Source organism: Ranitomeya variabilis, chromosome 6 (assembly GCF_051348905.1).
Source record: "Ranitomeya variabilis isolate aRanVar5 chromosome 6, aRanVar5.hap1, whole genome shotgun sequence".
Lineage (NCBI taxonomy): Eukaryota > Metazoa > Chordata > Amphibia > Anura > Dendrobatidae > Ranitomeya > Ranitomeya variabilis.
Genome location: NC_135237.1, coordinates 160,675,764 through 160,698,316, shown reverse-complemented (window position 1 = coordinate 160,698,316; position 22,553 = coordinate 160,675,764). Strand labels below are relative to the sequence as shown.

At 41.6% G+C, this 22,553-nt stretch overlaps 1 protein-coding gene across 5 annotated transcripts in view; it reads right to left on the bottom strand.

Annotated features, from left to right (window-relative positions):
• The window catches only part of GLI3 (GLI family zinc finger 3), a 338,369-nt gene that overhangs the window by 28,301 nt on the left and 287,515 nt on the right, over positions 1-22,553 (bottom strand). The window lies entirely within an intron of this gene.

The window sequence follows — 22,553 nt, the reverse complement described above, 5'->3', positions numbered from 1 at the left end:
TTTTGTCCCCTTTTTGAATATTGGCACCACATTTGCTATAAGCCAGTCCTGTGGTACAGACCCTGTTATTATGGACTCTTTAAAGATTAAAAATAATGGTCTATCAATGACTGTACTTAATTCCTGCAGTACTCGGGGGTGTATCCCATCCGGGCCTGGAGATTTGTCAATTTTAGTGATTTTTAGACGCCACTGTACTTCCTGCTGGGTTAAGCAGGTGACACTTAATGGGGAATTTTTGTTATCACTGATCATATTGTCTGCCATGGGATTTTCTTGTGTAAATACTGATGAAAAAAAGTCATTTAGCATATTGGCTTTTTCCTTATCCTCATCCACCATTTCCCCCAGACTATTTTTAAGGGGGCCAACACTTTCATTTTTTAGTTTCTTACTATTTATGTAGTTAAAGAATATTTTGGGATTATTTTTACTCTCTCTGGCAATGAGTCTCTCTGTCTCAATTTTTGCTGCCTTGATTTGCTTTTTACAGAATTTATTTAATTTTCTGTATTTATTTAATGCCTCATCACTACCTACTTCCTTTAATTCTCTAAATGCTTTCTTTTTGTCACTTATTGCGCCCCTTACAGCTCTATTTAGCCATATTGGTTTCCTCCTATTTCTAGTATGTTTATTCCCATACGGTATATACTGTGCACAGGTCCTATCCAGGATGCTAATAAATATCTCCCATTTTCTTTGTGTATTTTTATGTCTCAGGATATCGTCCCAGTTAATTGCACCAAGATCCTCTCTCATCCGTTGGAAATTTGCCCTCCTGAAGTTTAGTGTCCTTGTCACCCCTCTACTACACATCTTGATAGACTGCCAATGTGTGTGACTGTGTGTACTTCTGTGCATAGCATTCATGCTTGATAGTGAATAAATTGAGATATTTCAAAAGTTTTGCTTCAAGATTTTCATCATATATGGTATATATATTTATACATTCCTACATTTCTCAAGATTTATATTGGAGCAACAAAAAGAAAGGAGGAAAAGACGCGGAATTGTGAAAATAACAAAATTTGAAACAAAATTTTTCAAACCATCTCGATTTATTCAATTTATTCATCATTGAGTATGAGTGCCACACGCAGAAATGCACACACTTACAAGCTTTGGCTGCTATCAATGATGATATTAATGGTTGTCTGAGGAATGTTCTAGCATTTCTTTTCTAATTCATAAAAAATGAGTGATGCAGCAATGTGCATTCTTCTTAAGCAAGTTAGTGGTTAACAGTACTCTGAGTCTTGCATTTACAGTGCTTGCTTTCATAGCGGTGTTGCTGGGTTTGTCTTTTAGACTCTGTCAACACGGCGGTGGAAGCCTGTAGCAATGTGATGCTGTTTCACGTTCCATGACCATCCTGTGCTCTGCCTGGAGAAATGGAATCCAACAGGAAGCTAGTTAAGGAGGTGGTATTTATGATGTGACATTCTTCCCTTGAGATCTGCACTTTGTTGGCCCAGGTAGTCTCCGTGGACAGGAGAGCAGCTCTGAATGATGTGTTTCGTTTTTTCTTTATAAATAGAGGACTGTGGTTGCATTAGTACTGGAGGGATATCTTGCTAAACTACCAGCCAAGATGAATTTGCTCATTGAAGATATTGTAAATGCAATTCTCCTTGAGAATTATACTTCACATTTGTTATAAAAAATAGCTTTTTACAAATCTTGAATAAACTGTACTGATATAATGGAAAATATGAACATCTAGACACTTAAAGGTGTTGTCCGGCCTTAGAGTACAAGTCTACAGTCAAAAACTATGCACTGTGAGGATTCTCCAGTGTCGGGAGTGGGTGGTCATGTGACCACAATTATTCTATTTGCAAACATGCGGTGGGGTGATGACTAGACGTGCATGACAGCCCACAATGCAAGTGAACTGAGTGAGGCCGAACACGTCTAGTCGGAATGTGGCTGGAAGTATACAAATCGCATACCTGTTGTCACATGACTGCCTACTCTCGGAACCAGAAAGTCCGACTCCTCATAGAGAAAAGTGCGTGCACTGTGAGGATTCACAAGTTAAATAGCGTAACTGTAGTCATGTAACCTAAGGCTGCACAACCCCTTTAAGAAACTTTTGACTTATACAGACATATCGGAAATTTTGATCCCTAGCCCTCACCAATTGCTAACTTAAAGGAGAAGTGCTCTTTCTAGTGCTGTTCTCCTCTGTCGCTGGCGCAGCCCTCCTTCTAACCTACGTATTGAATCTGTCTGCTGTTCAGTTCCTTCATTTTAATGAGCAATTTGGGTCATCGGACCTGGATCCCTACTGAGCAAATTTTGAACACAACTTTATGGGATTTCAAAAGTTTTTTGGTTTTTTTTAAATTTTACTTACACTTTAATACAGTCACTGACCAACTGTTTGAATAGGAGCTATCATTAAATGAGGCCTGCACCCCGTAATGAGCAAATACAAGGAATTTATGACCCTGTAGCTCAATGATATCATATAGCACAATAAATTCCCTAATAACTGGTGACAAGTGTGGCTCTAAGCTGTAGCTACACATTATAGAGGTTGTCCACTACTTTTACATTGATAGCCTATCCTTAGGATAGGTCATCAATGTCTGATCGGCCGAGGTAATGCACCCGACACCACCGCCTATCAACTGTTACCAGTGGCGGCAGCGGAGCTGGACGTCTACTTGTAGTGGCCGCCACAGGGTACTACATATCCACCTCCTATACAAATCAATAGGAGGCAGATGTACAGTAACAAGCCCCAAACACTACAAGTAGACAATCAGCTCTCCAAGTAAGTACTTCCAGCCGGCGTCCACCACCGCCACCGATAACAGCTGATTGGCAGGGGTGCCAGACCCTGGCCAATCAAACATTGAGAACCTATCCCAAAGGTAGGCCATCAATGTAAAAGTAGTGGACAACCTCTTTAAGTCAGCTTCATTATTGTATATATTTCTTCAACTTTTCTTCAACAAGGTTGTCAAGGTTAAAAAAAATAGTTTTTTTCCAGCAAATACACCACTCATGTATCGGTTGTGTCTGGTAATGTAAATATTAGTTGCAATACCCATGGACAAGCGTGGAATTGCATGTAGAGAAAGACAGACCTTTTTTTTTTTTACTAAACCTGAACAACCCCTTTACCCCTTTAAATATGGCCACATGGTTGCCTTAATGAAAAGAGCTTTGTCACTGTTCTACAGCGGCTTTCTGATCACTCTTGCCGGCTATATTTCTATCGCACCCATATGGTAGCGCAGCGTCATGCTGATACAATTCCCTCCTGTGTTCACTCATTAAATAAGTGTTACCTTGGTGCAGACGGTTTATTGCTCAGTGAGCTTCAGTTTCCTATTAAACATCTCAGCAAAGAAAACGGGATGAAGGGAAGTGTTTCATTCCAACGTCAGGTGTTTTCCAAGCACACATCTGCAAGGCTACACAATACATAATATAGGCAAAATAATGAAATCTCTACCAAAAAGGACCGGCACCAAATTACCTTATATACAGTCTGCGTTGGTTTTACTGGGTAAATACACGGCGCAGGAAAATATTGCCTTTTTTTCCATATAAATGTAAGGTAATTTTAGGATCAAGAGAAGGAAAGAAATATGCAGCTTTAATAGAGAGACATTTGACATATTTTTTCTATTTGTGAGAATCACATTTTTATGTGGGCTATGAATTTTCTCATAATGTATTAAAAATAAATTCCGGCTTAATTCAGGTATTGATAGCTGGAAAGTTAATAGCTTAATATGGTTCACTCTGGTGTTGTGGAAAGAAAACCCTTCTTCTGTAACACCTCCAGACCGGCTCACAGGCTGAGCCTTGCCAGTCTCTTCCACACAGTGCTGACATTTTTATAAAGCATTTGCATTGGTCCAAGGCGAGCGTAATTATTTTCACACATTATGAAATTCTAATGCCAATTTATTGTTTTCACATATTTATGGCAAGAACGTCGAAATTGGGAGACAAATTTTATGATTCAAGACTTTTTTTCTGTAACCACTGTTGGGCTTATCAAAAGGTTAAAGGGGTTGTCCAGGACTATTATTTTTAACAGAGGTAACTATTTGCCTGTTCTACTCGACTCTGGTTCAGAGCGGTCACATACAGCTTCTGCTGGCAATTCAGCTACTCCAAGTGAACAGAGCAGCTCTTCCTCTCCAGGCTGCTCTGTTGACAGGGCGTGACTGCTTACAATATGCTACTTGTCAGCTGGCTCCCCGCAGTTAGGCAGCGGGGATCCAGCTGTCAAACAGCATGACATTGGCAGTTATTCCCCCAGGACAACAGAGCAGAGCAGAAGAGAAGCCGCTGCTCTGTTAATGTAACGTCAGCAGAAGCCAATGTATCGCCGGCAGGAGTGGCCTGTGATGGCTCTGTGGCCCACAGTAATACAATTAAATAGTCCTGGATAATCCCTTTAATGTAGTCTTTTGAGATGAGAAAGCTTTCTACCTTTGATTCTGATTGCGGTAATCTGTTCCTTAGGATTCTTGAATACAAACTGAAATTCAGAGTGACGATGGGACATCTAAGCTTATTGTAGCCTTCATATGGCTGAAAAAAAAGAAACAATAATATACTTACCGTATGGATTTAACACTGTCCCCATGCTGGAACACCAATTGCTGTCAGCAATAGTGACCTCAGTATGAATAGTAAGTCAGGGCTGAGGTTAAAACTTAATTAAGACGAATTGGTAGACCAGAGCGCTATAAGAGCTTGAGAGGCATGGAATTTCAATGGTCTAGGACGTAACATTTCATGACCTTCACATAAGAAAGGTCATCATTATTAGGTTTGAGGGTATCCGACACCCCCACTTATCAGCAGAGATCCCCTGCAGCGTCAGCCAGATATAAGCAATGTACGAGGTGGAAGACAGCCGCCCTATACAGAGCTCAGTGGCCGCTGCCAAGTACTGCTATTCATCTACAAATCAAGGAAAAGGGAGATAAAATGCAGCACCTGGGAGCAGCCACTAAGCAATGTAAGGGATAGCAGAGTACCTCCCTGTACATCGCTTCTATCTGACCACTGCTAGAGCAGACTTTGGCTGATTGGTGAAGGTGCCAGGCGTCAGAGCCCGCCGATCTCATAGGACATCAAATGATCAATTACGAACAGAAAAAGAAATGTAGTATTCAGATTGTCATCATTTCGGAGTCTGTTGGGAACTGGAAGACTGTTTTATACAAATGGCCATAGACAGGTATGGCGAGTTTATAGAAAAAACTCTAACATTGCGTTAACAGCAGCCTGTTCAACACATGCGTTAAACAGGCTGCGTTAACGCAAGTGCCGACATGCCATCGCGCTAGCGCAGATAGAGCTAGCAGATGCTCTATCTGCGCTAGCGGTGACGGACCCGGAAACGCTGCAGCCCGCGTCCGAGGGTCCATCACTAAATGACTGCACATCACTAGCGCACGCCCATTTTGGACGTGCGCTAGCGATGTGCCCGAAATAGAGATTAATGGCAGCGATAACGGACTGCGTTACACCGCGTTATGCCACGGTGTAACACAGTCCGTCTAACGGACTGCTTGGATGTTATGTGAACCCAGCAATCCTGTGCAAAATCTTTAAAGCTTGGATTCCAATACAAAATGTTTAACAGGTCCAGTTATACACCAGGTGACATCTAAAATACTGTTTATTTTTCTATGTGGTAAGGAGGCCTTCGCATTTGACAAGGTGTGACTGCTTCCTTTGCACCCTTTGTAACTATGCTCCTGTCCAGGGCCGGCTCCAGGTTTTTGAGGGCCTCAGGCGAAAGTCTCGGTGGGCCCCCCCTTTAACACATACCACGATTCATGATCGCATATAACACAGCCCACGTAGTATATAACACAGCCATGTAGTATTTAACAGCCCACGTAGCATATAACAGCCCATATAGTATATAGCACAGCCATATATTATATAACACAGCCCACGTAGTATATAGAACAGCCCACATAGCATATAGCAGCCCACTTAGTATATAACACGGCCCACGTAGTACATAGAACAGCCATGTAGTATATAGCACAGCTCACATAGCATATAACAGCCCATATAGTATATAGCACAGCCACATAGTATATAACAGCCCATATAGTATATAGCACAGCCCACATAGTATATAACACAGCCATGTAGTATATAGCACAGACATGTAGTATATAGCACAGCTATATATACAGACCAAGAATGGCCCCATAGTCCAGTACTCACTGTTATAGTTACAAAAAAAAACACTCCTCACCTCTCAACGTGCCCGTGCTACTCCCTGCTCCGGTCTCGGCGGCTGCCGCTGCACTGCCTGACACACAGCGAGTGCGCGATTACATAATCGCGCACCCGCAGCGGCAGTGTCAGTGGCAGAGTAGGGAATGATGGGAGAGGGAGAGTCAGGTGATGCTCTCTCCTCCTTCATTTGCTTTGAACTTTATCGGCAGAAGCCGGTATAGTTCAATGCGGCGGCGGGGAAGTTGGCACTGGCGACAGGCAGGCCCCCCTGCCTCACAGAGACCCCATAGCGGCTACGTGATGTGCCGCTAGCTGAGGGCCCCTGGGGGAGTGGGGGCCCTAGGCAGCTGCCTGCCCCTAACGCCGGCCCTGAATGGGCCCCCATGTCTCGCCAGGGCCCCGGCACTTGCCTGGGTACGCCGGGTGCTGACGCCGGCCCTGCTCCTGTCCTTAGGGATTCCTCTTCTGTTAAAGGGAACAAGCCATCTTAGTAATACTGAATAATCTATGGGCACCAGGTTACAGAGCAGGAGTTGAGCAGATTCATATATAGACTTGTGGGGAAAAAAATCTGTATAAAATGCATTTTTTAATGAAATTCTTGCTTATTCTACGCCTGTCATTCAAGTGGGTGGTCCTAATCAGTGACTGACAGCCTGATTTGTATAAGGTAACATATGAAGTTCGGAGAGTAGGACCACCCCTTGGACTTCTAAGCCCAAAAAGTGCAGGAACTGATAGGGATAAAATACAAATTACCAGTATATGAAATATACTTTTTTATTTTACATTGCCTACTCTTATTTCGATTTGCTTCTTCTTTTAGTATTCTGCCCAAGCTTGTCATGACTGTTTAATATGGTAAATCATCTATACCCGAATCATTTCAAAGATGTTTTGTCACACAAAATATAGGAATTTACAGGAGAAAGAAAGTAACTGGGGAACACATTCTCTATTCTACAGCTCTTATTTTAATTGCATGCTAAACCCTCACATTAGGGTAACCGGAGGTCCTCTGCTGGACAATAGTCATTCACACTGATCAAATTATATCAGAAAAGGGAAAGCGTTCCTGACGCTAACATGTATGAGAGATGCAAACAAATGAGGTTTGTTGTGAAAGACAGATGTTAGGAAAGATTGGAATAAGATCCTTTGAAAAATAAAATCTTAAAGGGAATCTGGCAGCAGCTTTTGCTATTTAATCTGAGCAGCATAATGTAGGGGCAGAGAGCCTGTTTCTAGGGATGTGTCACTTGCTAGGCTGTGGGCTGAAGTTTCAATACAATCAGTGTTTTATCAGCAGGAGATTATTACTACAGGACAAGATGTTACGTGCAAAACAGTCCAGCTATTCTGTGTAACCCCACAACCAGCAACGATTGGCAGCTTGCTGACAACGTACACAGGAAACCGCCAATCAGGGGTGTGGGTGGGATTATACACAGCTCAGAATTCATGGCATTGCTACATCTACAGCAGAGAAGACAGGGATTCTAATTTTGAACACTGCACCACGCAGTCCAGTATGTGATATTCTCTGTAATCAGGCTCTCTGCCCCATCACACAGCAAAAACCCAATGACAGATTCCCTTTATCTACAGGAAATAAAAGGAAAAAATAGGTTAACAAAGTGTTAAACTATTTTAAATGGTGCATTAAAATTGCTGTTAATGTCACATTTTATATTATGCAAGTAAAGAAAGGTACACGTGGCGATGAATCCCAACCTGACTTCTGGCCACCTAAGCCTTGAAGGAACCCGTTTCCTGTCGAGAAGGCAGACAGGACACCGTTAGGGAGATCGGCCAGGTCTAGAACAGGTTTACCTAGCTCTGCTATTAGACACGTAGCACATTGTGGGTTTTTATTGCTCATTTCCAACATGGAGGAATTCACTAAAATTATTATAGGAATCAAAAGAGCTGGTCTGTAGAGTCTCATCAACTTGGCACCATCTTCACTTGGCAGACTATCTATGTTCTTTCTCTGCCGTGAAGTCCAGGATTCATTTAGTCATGCTAATAAACTACATCAGACTGCACCATAAATAACGGAAACTGCACAGGTCAGCATTGGAAATTACATTTCACAAGAAGCAAGAATCCAACGACATTTAATTGTTACTATGGAAAGTAGGAGATAATTGATGGTAATTACAGTCCTCCAACTCCAAGTGAGGCAACGTCTAATGTCACCAACATGCGACAAAATAGCTATCATCACTTAAAACGACAAGTCCCGGGCAGGAAAAAAAGGACACGAAGCTGAACAAACAAAAAACATCTGTAACCATGATCTTTTTTCAGCCGCTGCTAAACTTTCGTCTTTTTTTACAACGCCAGCATCTCCACATGAGCCTTAGATGCTTTACTTTTCCAGCAAGATCCTGGAAGTAGCACATTAGTACATGGAGGTTTAACCAAATAAAGAGTAGAAGAAATAAAAAGAGGATCTTCGTTCAGTAGTTTTGGAAGGCGTAAAAAAGCTTAAAATGCCAATATCTCCTACACCAATACTTCCAGGTGATTAGTATTATGAGTGAATCTGTCTTACCAGAAACTCAGCACCTTAAGACCTTTCCATATTCACTGATCAATACTGGCTCAAAGAAAGTCATTCCCATAAACCAATCCCATATACAATGCTGGGGCCAGTATGCGGGCTGTTTGTTTTATAACATGGAGCCTAAATAAGCTGGCAAGTGTGTACATGGGTATAGCAGATATTTACTGTGGGAGTACAGGGTGTGGAGGCGATGAGTATGAAGAAGAGGTGTCAGTCATCAGTAAGGGGAAAAAAGATAAGGGCTGACATACTACAGGGGAAGCAAGAAATGTTTGTACAAGAAGAGAATTTCACTGAAATGGAAATCAAGCACCAACCAGTTAAATGCTTGATAGTTTTGGTTACATCAGTAACGTTATGTGCACATGTTACGGTAAATATTTTCTGCAGACATTTTTGCTCCACCAACAAGTCATTTGGCAGGAAAACAGTGTGTAAAATACACTCATGTTTGCTGAGTTTTTTGGCTTGCATTTTTTATGTGTTTTTACCCCAGTCATTAGAGTGGGTGAAAAACACTGGAAAAACACTGAAAGAACTGACTAACTGCAGATTTGAACTGCTCCAAATCCACAAGGAAAAAAAAGCAACATGTGCATGAGGTTTCAGAACTCCCATTCACTTTGCTGGCACTAGGAAATCCTTACGTTTTTGTGGCATAACTGTGTGCACCAAAAACACAGAAAATACTTGGAAGTGTGCACATGTTCTAACTAACTCTATGGCCTCATTCAGACATCCGATATTCTTGTACCTTGGCTTTCACAGATTGCACTCGTACCTGTAATACTCTATGGGGCCATTCACATGTCGATGGTTTTCACAAACCAAGCAGTCCGCAGAAAATATCGGGGACATGTCCAATTTTTATTGCAGGGTTGGATTAAAATCAGCAATGTAAGTCAATGGGTCCGTTAAAAAAAACCAGACCGCACTCTGATGACATTCAAGTGTGGTCCGATTTTCGCAGACTGTCTGAAAGGAGAGCGTGGAGAATTTTTTTTTTCACGTGCAAGAAAAATGGATGATGCTTGGACCACACTCTGATCAAAATAATTGTCCAGTTTTTATAGGACGTTAGAAAAACCGACGTCTGAGAAGATTTTCTATGCTGTAGTTAATTTTGAAGCTGCCTACTTTATGGTTTGGAGTTTAAAGAAGGAAAAAATAAATATTTTATTTAAAAACTAAACAAACACTTTGCTTTGCATGTTATAAGCCTTCAGACACAGGGCCACCACCCTACTCCACCACCGGATTAAAGGGTCTTTCTCTTTTCATTAGGCCAGGGTCACACTTGCGAGTGTGACACGAGAAACTTGCGCGAGGCTCTCGCATCAATACCCGGCACTGCCACCGGCACCGGAGCGTGAGGCTGCATAGAAATACATGCATCTGAACGCTTCGGTCCCAAGTGCCGGTATTGATGCGAGAGACGCGCGCAAATTTTTCGCATTGCACTCGCAAGTGTGATCCCGGCCTTATTCAAAGACTGACAGTTCAAATCAGCAGCATTACTGGGCTGTTGTCCCAAAATTGTACACTCTTCTATGCTGCAAGCAGAGGTAACGTTGCCTCTGTAGCATTGGAGAAGCACAAAGGCTTTGAAGACATCTGGATCCAGCTAGCTTCTAATGATGCTTTAGTGCTAGAAAAAAAAATCACAGAAAAAGTATGGAAAATTTGCTAGCACAAAAATTTCACAGAAAGATTATGGAAGATGTGTTAAAGAACTTTGCCACCCCTACTGTATTTTATGATATTATCTATTAAAATATATTCAAAATGAAAAAATATGGCACTTTAATATGGTAAAAAAAATCTACTTTTAAAACCACAATTCATGCAGTTAAATTATCCGAAATACTAACTGCATAAAGATGCCATAACGACATATTCTATTTGTAAATGGTTCCTTGCGCTTGTATGGAAATAAAACACCGGAGAAACCTTTACTCTAGAGAGCACTATGAAGTATGCTGACTGAATTGGGCACATCTTGCAATCCCATTTTTAGTGGATTGGAGACGGGACAGACAGCTTAATATGATGCCAGTTTGGCAGAAGCAGCCACATCTAGCTGAGATGTGACGAGTGAGTGGATTATAATCTTGGAAACATCTTAAGTCACAAAGTAATAATTTCTTGAAATGCTTTGTAAGTGATAAGCCATGGATAATGAGTCTGGGATGCGGATGAAATCATAACGGTTTTTAGGCAAGCACGGGGACAACATGACAACAGGAGAGGAACAGAAGAAAGAAATAGATATGTTTATGGAAATGTGCTGAATGGAAAGAATGTGGGATTGGAGAAAATGTATTTGTCTTAGGGCTCATGCACACGACGGATTTTCTGACTGGTTTTCACGAATAGCATTTCTACCAATGATATTCTATGGGGCTGTGAAAATGTCTAATTTTTCTCCTTGGAAGATATTTTGATCTGAGTGTGGGATCAAAATCGGCAACACAAGTCTTTGAGTCCGTGAAAAACTTCAGACTGCATTCGGATAACATCCAAGTGTGGTCCGATTTTCAAAGACTGACAGAATGGAGAAGATGGAGAAACTTTTTTTCCTCTCCATGTCCAAGAAAAACTGATGCCACTCTGGTCAAACTCTGATCAAAGTCTGATCAGAATAATCGGACCATTTTTCTCAGATGTGGAGAAAACGGTTGTCTGACCCTACTCTTAAGGTGAAAAAAAAAGTATAAAGTTATCACATTTATTATGTTTTCAGGGGCATTTTATTGAAGAGAATCTTTTTACAAATGACACTGCAAATTCATCATTAATGTATAGTAATTGAAAAGGATACCACTTAATTACCTAGAGACAGAAGGACTAGTACCCAGAGGAGATCTCTAGATTTGCACCTACTACACTAATGTTGCATCACGGTGCTGCAGCCATAATGGTAATGCCATGTGAACATACATATGACAAGTTGAAAAAAAATCTTAGTTTATTAATATTGCTGTGGGTATGAATAAGACTGTGTGCTTTAATTTACGATTTCTTTGACAAGTAAATAAAAACTATCATAAAGGAGATTTTCACCAAAATGTTACATTGTCCATCTTGAACTGTCCTCCCATCTATCTTCCTGATCCGTCTTCGACCGCTTACAATCAGGCTTCCAGTCACACCACTCCACTGAAACTGCCCTAACTAAGGTCACTAATGACCTATTAACCGCCAAGAGCAAGCGACACTACTCTATCCTCCTCCTCCTGGACCTGTCCTCTGCCTTTGACACAGTGGACCATTCCCTGTTGCTGCGTACCCTCTCATCCCTTGGCATCACAGACTTGGCCCTATCCTGGATCATCTAGTGATACCTAACTGACCGGACATTCAGCGTCTCCCACTCATACACCACCTCCTCACCTCGCCACCTATCTGTCAGAGTCAGATTCTAGGGCCCCTGCTCTTCTCCATTTACACTTTTGGCCTGGGACAGCTTATAGAATCTCATGGTTTTCAGTATCACCTCTATGCTGACGACACACATATGTACATCTCTGGACCAGATATCACCACCCTACTAACCAGAATACCTCAATTTCTATCTGATATTTCATCCTTCTTCTCCACTAGATTTCTAAAACTTAACATGGACAAAACAGAATTCATCGTCTTTCTCCATCTCCCGCGACCCCCCCAACGAACCTATCCATTACAGTAAACGGCTGCCCACTCTCCCCAGTCCCACAAGCTCGCTGCCTCGGGGTAATCCTTGACACTGATCTCTCCTTCAAACCACATATCCAAGCCCTTTCCACTTCCTGCCGCCTTCAACTCAAAAATATTTCACGGATCCGTACATTCCTAAACCAAGAATCTGCAAAAACCCTAGTCGATGCCCTCATCATCTCCCGCCACGACAACTGTAACCTCCTGCTCTGTGGCCTCCCCTCTAACGCTCTCGCACCCCTCCAATCTATTCTAAACTCAGCTGCCCAACTAATCCACCTGTCCCCCTGCTATTCCCCGGCCTCTCCCCTTTGTAAATCCCTTCACTGGCTCCCCACTAGCCAGAGACTCCAGTACAAAAGCCTAACCATGACATACAAAGCCATCCACAACCTGTCTCCTCCATACATCTGTGACCTCGTCTCCCGGTACTTTACTGCACGCAACCTCCGATCATTACAAGATCTCCTTCCCTACTCCCCTCTTATCTCCTCTTCCCACAATCGCATACAAGATTTCTCTCGCGCATCACCCCTACTCTGGAACTCTCTACCGCAACATATCAGACTCTCACCTACCATCGAAACCTTCAAAAATAACCTGAAGACCCACCTCTTCCGGCAAGCCTATAACCTGCAATAACCACCGATCGACCAAACCACTGCACAACCAGCTCTATCCTCACCTACTGTATCCTCACCCATCCCTTGTAGATTGTGAGCCCTCGCGGGCAGGGTTCTCTCTCCTCCTGTACCAGTTGACTTGTATTGTTCAAGATTATTGTACTTGTTTTTATTATGTATACCCCTCCTCACATGTAAAGCGCCATGGAATAAATGGCGCTATAATAATTAATAATAATAATTGTTTGAATCAGGTTTATCTGACTAAATAAATACTAGGCCTAATGTTAGTCTCAGCAGCTACATGGACATTAGCAGAATTAGACTGACTTGGACCCTTTTTTTGTGTAGAAGATTTATCTGAGCATGCTCTAATCTGGACAAAGGTCATTATAAAGAGAGGGGAGGAGGTGAGCTGTGAGATCATCTATTGTAAATGGTGGATATATTTTTAATTATTGTATATAGACATACAGAGGAGTTACCTTCCATCATCCTGTCTTGGCTGATAATGAGACTGGTGAAAAACATCTGTACAAATCAGGATTTAGTATAAGACCTGGAGGTCAGAGTTCTAATGTGTAGAAAAAAAACTATATCAAAGCAATTTTAAAAATGCAGTTAATGTGAAAACCTGATTTAGGCCATTTTCAGATGACACATTCCCTTTAAGCTGTATTTTTTCTTTTTTGGATGGACCTTTGTTTGAACTCCCTTCTTACGTTTTGCTCACACCATTGTATCCCCTTCTGACATGTGAAGCATGTCTAACTACAGTTCTCCATGTAGCTTGTGTCATCTGCTGCCAAACATCCAAACAGCCTGATGACCAGTAACAAACTAGGATTAACTGCTGAAAGCTTTTTGGAAGTTATATTTCCTTGTATTCAGTCAACAATATAGTCTATGCCAATCGTAAAAGTAAAAAGACCCGACTGCTCATCGCAGCCCTTTAATGAGGTCTGTTAATCAGATAAAAACATCAATTTTTTTTTTAAAAATCACATTTTTAGAAGTAAATTTTTGTAATCCAGGTCACTACATTGTGAAATATCTTTATAAGTCTGTGTGTAAGAACATTCAGTATCTCAGAATACCCTTCTAAAGTGCTTTAGTACGCAACAGAAGCTAAGAGTGAAGTCTATACAGGCCCGGTGTGATAGCTCAGAAATCTGTATCTGCGGCTCCTTGATCCCATCAGGTCATTGTCAAGATATACGAGAAGTTTGAAGGGAATAATTAAAAATGACATTTTTGCTCCTCTCAGGATTGTCATTAGGAGCCACATTGAATTGGCGGCTCCAACTGGCTGATTATCTATATTTTAAGAGGGTTTCTGCTATTTCTTACCAGAAGGGGGAAGACTTCATGATCGAGTAGTTAAGACACCAATTGGCACAAGTATTTGTGGCTCATAAAGGGCTCTAACCATTTACTGCAGGCGTTAACGTAGGGGTGCACAGCATGCGGCCAAGGGGTGACATGCAGCCCACCATGCCATTTAGTGCGACTCTCAACCTTCTGTATAAAGTTGTTTCCATGTCTGAGGAAAGAAGAATAGCAGATTGCTCAGGAGAATTAATGGCCAAGTATGAATAGAGCATTGTGTAACCATACATGGGTCCCCATACATCAGGAGACAAGGGTTCCTTGACCCCTGTTTAGCACTCCAAAAAGGCATAGGTTAGATAAAGCGTGCAGCTCTTACTATTCAATTTTAAAGGGGATGCAGGTCTTCCGATGAAAGTCTGAAGTCGCTCTATGTGATTTTAGACTTCTGAATTCTTACACCACATGCTGTCAGGATTCTCCAGAGGTGCAGGTGAGAGAGGTCGGTCACATGACTGCAACTATATGATTTGCATTCTTCTGCCACATTTCGACTAGACGTGCTTGGGCTCAGTCATTTCACTTGTATTAGTCTAGTTGGTATGTGACTGGATGTATGCAAATCACATACTTGCGGGCACATGACTTTAAGCTCCCACCAGCAACACTTAGGAATCCTAACATCATGAGATGCACAAACTGTAAGAATTCAGAAGACTTTAATCACTTTAAGAGAACTGTGAAATGCGGCCAGCTACTACAACACCCACAGTCTTCATTACATGTGTGCAGGGTGTCCTCCTCTCCAGAGTACTGATTGGGGGAAAAGGGCACCCTCATTCCCCAGATATGTAGGAGCCCTGGTAGTTGAACCTGCTTCTCTTAGACATTATGGCATATTCTTTTGATAGGCCGTAAATATCTGAAAAGGTGATATTCCTATTTACTGCAGCCCTTGGAAGTCGTTCAATATGACAATGTGGCCCTTGGATCGGAAAGGTTGTGCACTCCTGCTGTACAACATCTCATCATCAGAGTCGCATCCTATTTCCGTAATATTGAGAGGAAATAAGACACTGGCCTACCCACAACAAAAGCTGCATTATGGGTTATCGACAATGCTTTTCATCTCCACTGGCTATATGTAAAAGTGGAGATTCATGATGGTTTTCAGCAATGGAGACAATTTGTAGATGGGGCTTTCAGCTGAAGTTATGAGACATGTCATACCATCTATTGCTAAACTTCCCAGTCAGGGTTCTATTACACGGCATCCAACACTTTTTCTTAGCAACATTTTTTAGTTATTTATAAATCCTGCATTCCAATTTACATGCTGAGATAAAATGCTCAGCTGGAACCCTGACCCGAGCATGCTCACAAATACCGCAACATGATTTCCTTACAAAAGATGATATGTGTTCTCCTCCCCATCACAAGTGAAGTGAGACCAATTAAAAAAAGGACTAGAAGAGTCAGAGCTATCTAGTTTCCTCTGTGATCAATATAGTCCGTTCTTAGTGGGCAATCCTCCAAACAAATTACTGCCACCCTCTGTCCTTCTCCCCGGATGTGGCTTTGTCTCTGTCATATATTGCTGCTTAGTTTGAGTGTTGTTCTTCCTTGGCTGGCACGTATATACGAAATGAATGTCCCTAATAGGTGTGGATGTCACAGCAATATAAATGAGCTGGGCAGAAGGTTTGATTCATGGCACCGCATCTTACTGTCCGCTGCTTTTTGTGATTATGGATCTACTCACAACCTAATGACACTTCTTATTTAATCAATAATTTCCATGCTGAGCAGACAGGCCTCTTACAGGGAATCGACAAGACGCTACTGATAGCAACAAGGCACTGTTATTAATCTTTCCTTCGCCAGCTTATCAGACAACGCCGAAAAAGAACCACCAAGATAGATTTGAAGAAGCACTGACTAGCGCTCACATCCTAAAAATCTGCTTAGCAATTCTTGGTACACTGTTCAATTCTCTGCGTATTATTTATTCTAAATGCTGGCAGTTTAGGAAATATTACCAAGGAATTGTATATAAAAAGCATTTCACTTAGAAAAATTTGCAAATCAGCAGGACCTTTACTAGATTACTTAGGCTAGGCTGGCCAATACAGACTAATAAATCACTGTTTCATTTGAGATGTCAGTCGCCACAGCGCCTTGCAACAATGTTGGCATCTGTGATTCAGAGAAGCCTTTTCATCTTCAAATAAGATGCTTTATACTGATAAGAAGAGTAATCCTCTCCTGATCAAAAAAAAAATCTGCATTTTACCAATTAAAGCTTCTGCCAGGAGCAGCACTGAGACTCCAGTGAAGTTTATCTCTGCTAAACACAAGGAGGAATACAGTCAGAGCTTTGTTTCATTTTCAGCTTGAATACTTATCTTTCTTTAAGAACTGCAACGTCTAGGCCTGGTGATACGCTCGTCCCATACCTACACCACAGCTGACTATATGACGGAAAATGCAGACACTGACCCTATATTGTGCGGATCAGACACGCAGACACCTGACCAGTGTACAAATAGCTGCACCAGGCGCAAATAATTAGAAATACACAGAGGTAGTCTACAGAGCTCTACTTTTCTATCCCGGAAAAAGAGTTATTAAGGGTGCCTTTACATTGCCTTGTTGGCCCCCATGTTTTATCATAGGTTTTTACAGTTTTATGAAGTGTTTCTTGGCCGCACTGCTTCTACACGGCAATGTTACTGATAGAGCATTCTAATAATTCTCCAAGGAAGAAAGGTTCTCTGAAGGCACCAAAACCATGTAATCTACCTTACGCCGGTGTCCCACTTGCGTGTGCAATGCGAGAAACTCGCACGAGTCTCTGGCATCAATACCCGGCACTGCAACCGGCACTCGGGACCGGAGTGTGCGGCTGCATGTATTTTTATGCTCCAGTCCCGAGTGCCGGCGGCAGTGCCGGGTATTGATGCCAGAGACTCATGCAAGTTCCTCGCACTGTACACACAAGTGTGACCCCGGACTCAAGGGAAGAGTCAGACGTCTGTGTAACTTGGGACAAGGAACATAACACAATGCTTGGACTGGCCGGCAGCTTTCCCGGCCTGATTATGATAGCTGCATAGAAATACTTGCTGTCATGCTCAAATTGGGAAGTCCTACTGCCTGTCCGAGCATTAGGTTGGTATTCCCCCTAATCCAAGTTATACGTCTGTTTGACTATTCCCTAATAATGACCAGTTAAATTGTTAAAGGGGGTCCATCAGCCCAAACTGACAGTATAAACGGATGATGAATTTGATGGGCGGGCATGATCATGTCACGTTCTTTTTATGCCCATGTTGACGTAGTCGGCCATAACTGGTGTGGGAACACCAAAAGTCACAATATTTTTCTGCAACTGTCGAGTTGCACAAAAGTATTGCAACTTCCTGAGGTGTTTACTCCAGATTTGTGATGTAAGCACCTTAATGAATCACCCCCAATCTCACTTAAACAGTGCTTCTAAGAAATGTGACCTCTGTACATATGGAGCATGTTCAAGCTTTCCACGTTTTTTTTTTATATCTGTATAGAATCCCACATAAAAAACCCTTAGTCTTTAAACTTCAATATGAATTAGGCAAACAGAGGTAATCGCCTCATGCACCCCAGCTCTGTAACTGATATTGTGCTCACATTAGAGGGCTTTGCTTTTAAAACAGAGAAATCTCTTAAAAAAAGAAGATTGAGCAGTGGAAACATTCTGCTTCCTTCCTAGTAAAAAAAAAGTAAGAGGAATATTGGGGCTAACATGCGGCAACTGCCTAAGAACATAAACTTTTACAGATGACTTTCGATAATTACGTACAGGTCCGCTCAGTGAAGAAAACGGCGAATAACAATTCTATGTAACAAGTAGGACACTGAATTAACGCAACACACTAAACCTGTCCAGAAAACAAGAGGAAGATTAATGGAGCCCAACTGTCTTTTGACCTTGTTTCAAAGCCAGTGAGAAGTCAATGTATGACCAACACTCCATAAATTAAATGCTACAGGAATGGTAACAAATATCTGGAGAGTCTTCAGTAAGACTACACACAACACCGCCTTTCTGATTAGGGGCTTTTTACTGCTTCCTTAGTCATTCACTCGTATGTCCACTAAGTGAAGGTTTTAATAACGTAATCAGCCAGGATTATTCTCATCTACCGGTATATATTTTTCGTATCATTAAATAATTCCTTCCATATAATAAAATCAATAAATGCTTCTCTGGGAAATTAAATATGTAAATTGTGTCTTCAGAGAGGAAGAGGACTAGAACTCTTGTGCCACCTACTGGAAGTAGCAATCCTAAATAGCTGGCACTAGCGTTTAAAGTGAACCTGTCAGCCGGATCGTGTTAAGTAAACTACAAAAACTGTCAGGTTGGCACTGTTATACTAATTAAAATGATACCTTGATGAAATCCGTCTCGTGGTTGTTGTTTAATTTTTATTTGCAGTTTTCAGTTAATGAGATTGTTGTGCTCCGGGGGCGGCCTGTGGGGGGATCTTCATGTGGTGCTTTGCTTACTTACATTTTTTTTTCTAACCCCACAATATTATGTGCAGTATGTAAATAGGAGGCCGATCACGGAAGGATCGGTGAGCTGTCATATGCCTATAAGTATGAATATGTAAGTAAAGCACCACATGAAGCCCCACACAGGCCTCCCTGGAGCACGAGAATCTCATTAACAGAAAACTGAAAATAAAGATTAAACAACAACCACAAGATGGATTTCATCACCCAAGGTATCATTTTAATCAGTATAATGGCGCCGACCAGACACTGTCTGTAGGTTACTGTGAACAATCATGCTGACAAGTTCCCTTTAAGTACTCTTTTCTCTGAAGAGATTACTGAGAAATGGCACGTATTGGTAGATAGGAGGGTAGTAAATTGTTTAAGTTTTGTCTAAGATGGACATACCATTCGTTAAGGTGCCCGACAGGTAAAGGGGCTCACTGCCACTTCTGCAGCTCTAGCAGCTTCTGTCAGAGACAATTAAAGGGGTGCAGTATGATGAAATATTGGACTACAATTTTGCACAAGGGCCCTCTCCTGTCTGTGTCCGCTCCTGCATTGTCTGTCATGTATTTGCACAATGCCTTTTCCTTGGTTGTTATATTAAACAGTTTGTGTCTTCACCAGGTTAATAAAAAGAAGCTTCTGATTCCTGCTTCTCGTTTCACATCCAAGTCAGGACAAGAGGCAGGATTTAAAACTGCTCAGTAAAACTCTGCTGCCCCATTCCATGGAAGGATATCAATTATAGATAGTGACTTGTATAGTAGGAAGCCTGTACTGTCACACACTAGATAGACAACCATGGAGAACCATGAATCCTGCTATTAACTGGATGTGGTGGTGACGATGGATAGGCGCTGTAAATAAGACAGGGAGTAAGGATGGTTTAAAACATCTTGTCTACCGATAAATGTATCATGAAAGCTTCGCTATATTAACAGTTGAAAGGTATTTTTCAATTTTGGTCACAGATCTCCCTTCGTAAAGTGGCTTCTATAAAAATAGCATGTCGATACCCAACCTGCAGTATTAAACAAGGTTCCCTTGGTCACACTAAGTGACATAACCATACTATTAATTCCGACACTCAGATCTGAATTTATGATGGTGGAATTGCTAAGGGTCTTTATCTCATTACATGGTGAGAAGAAGTGATCCACACATACAATAATGATACACGTCCTTGCATTACATCCACATTAAAGATTGTTCTGAACTTAAAAAAAAAGTTTTGTGTATCTAGAAACCGCAACTCACCTGTCCAAAGTCACTATAGCCATAAGGCTGAGCTGCAATATCACACACTGCCCATAGACAGGAGTGACATAATTTCTGGAAAAATAGACAATATTGTTTTCGAGGAAAACTGGAAATCTTTTTAAAAAGGACCTGTTTCCAAGTCAAAAATGGGCAGTTTTTCGTTCTTATTTTATTCCTGCTGCTCTGTTTTGTTCTGCTTTTTTTTCTAATCCATCCCATATGGGTCCAGAGATATGGACCTTTTTATTTGAAGCTTCAAATTAATTAATTTATTAATTATTATTATTATTGATATTATTAATATTTATGGTCTTTAGCAATATGCATGGCTCACAGGGCAATAATGCAGAGCAGCTTAAATACAAGCCCATGAGAATCTTGTAAGCTATGACCCCTTGATAAAGACCCTGAAACTGTATGGCGGATATAAAGAGAAATAAAAAAAATTATACTAAGGGGAGACGAAGGAATAAAATATGAGCAAGAACTACCCACATTTGACCTGCGATAATTCATATTTAAAGAACCACTCCAGCGATATGATTTTATGCAGCGCTGAAGTGGCGCTTTAAATGTAAGCCCCTGCCCCCAGTCATATACTCACCCTCTGGCGTCTTCACAATTTTTTGGTGCCGCTCCGGTCCTGCTGTGCCATCTCGATGTAAGTCTGTGATAGCCAGGACAAGGCTCTCATTGACTTGTACTGAAAAGTGAAACACTGGAGCTGCAGGTGGGTCACTTTTCGTTGGACACGGACCGGAGCGGTGGCGAAAATAGATGAAAACACCATAAGGTGAGTATATGACTAAGGGCAGGTGAATTACTTTTAAAGCACCACTCTAGCGGCACAGTATAGAAACTGCTGGAGTATTGTTTTAAAATCAAACTCTGAGGCACATCTGATGATATCTTATTCCAGTCACCTGACCGCTGGGGTCAATCACAGGCCTCGTCTGTGAGGTAACCTTGGAATGAGACATCATCGCCTCATATCCTGTTGAAGAATAATGGAGCCGCCTGTGTCAGAGCTGGTGAGTATGTCTTGCTTTATTATTAAATTACTTTTCTTGCTCTTTGAAAATAAAAGTTTGAACAACCCTTTTAAAAGGAATTTGTCACAAAGATTTTACTATCCCATCTTAAAGCAGCATGATATTTGGGCAGAAATCCTGAGTCCAGCGATGTATCACTTAGGCTACGTTCACATTAGCGTCTTTGGGCGCAGCATCGTCGACGCAACCCAAAACGCAATACACAACGCAGCGTTTTTTGACGCATGCGGTCAACGCAGAACAATCCAATAAAAATTAAATAAACCACCATAAATTGCAAGAAAAAAAAAATGTCACACACATAAAAAAAACAAACAAACAACAAACATTGCAAAGAATAAAAAAAAAATGGGCAGAGAAATTATATACTTACATCTCTTGAAGGCAGAGCTGTGTCTCGTGTACTCTCTGTTTCCAGACGTGCAGGCAAGTCAAATACAATGCAATCACCCTTTTTTTTATATCTATGGGGTGGTCTTGTCACTGTCTAGACACTTCATCACTTGTTTTTTACTCAAATGGCGCATGCGTCGAACAATGCGGGTCAACCCAGGCACCTGCGCCCTATGCGTTGCACATAGACAGTAATGTGGTTTTTTGGCGCATTTACGATGCAAGTGCGTTGCATGCGTTGTTTACCGGAAATTTGGCGCAGGAAAAATGCAACATGTAGTGTCGGCCGCGCCCTGTCTGGTGCGCCCAAATGACGCATGCGTCCTTAAACGCTTGACAACGCATACCGGCACATGTCCATGCGCCCCCCATGTTAAAGATAGGGGCGCATGACGCATGCGTCGGTATCCGTCGACGACGCTGCGCCCAAAGACGCTAATGTGAACGTAGCCTTATTGGGCTGCTTGTTGCAGTTTGAAAAAATCACTGTTTTATCTGCTGCAGATCTAGCAGTTCTCTGAATGCTGAGCTCCGTATAATACCATCGATGATTGGCAGCTTTCTGTGTACACTGTGTATAGGCAGAAATCTATGAATTAGTAATGGGGTTGTGGTTATATAGAGCTCATAAATATGGAGGACTACATGGAAGAAGGCTTACTAGTCTTTTACTTATAATCTCTTGCTAATAGATACAGATAAGATATATATCAACCACTGAGGACTTTCAATTCTAAATATTTTGCTAACAGATAGGATTTTTATCAAAACTACAGCAAGTAGCCCAGCAAATGACAAATCTCTGCAATCAGAGTCTCCATCTCTCTACATTAC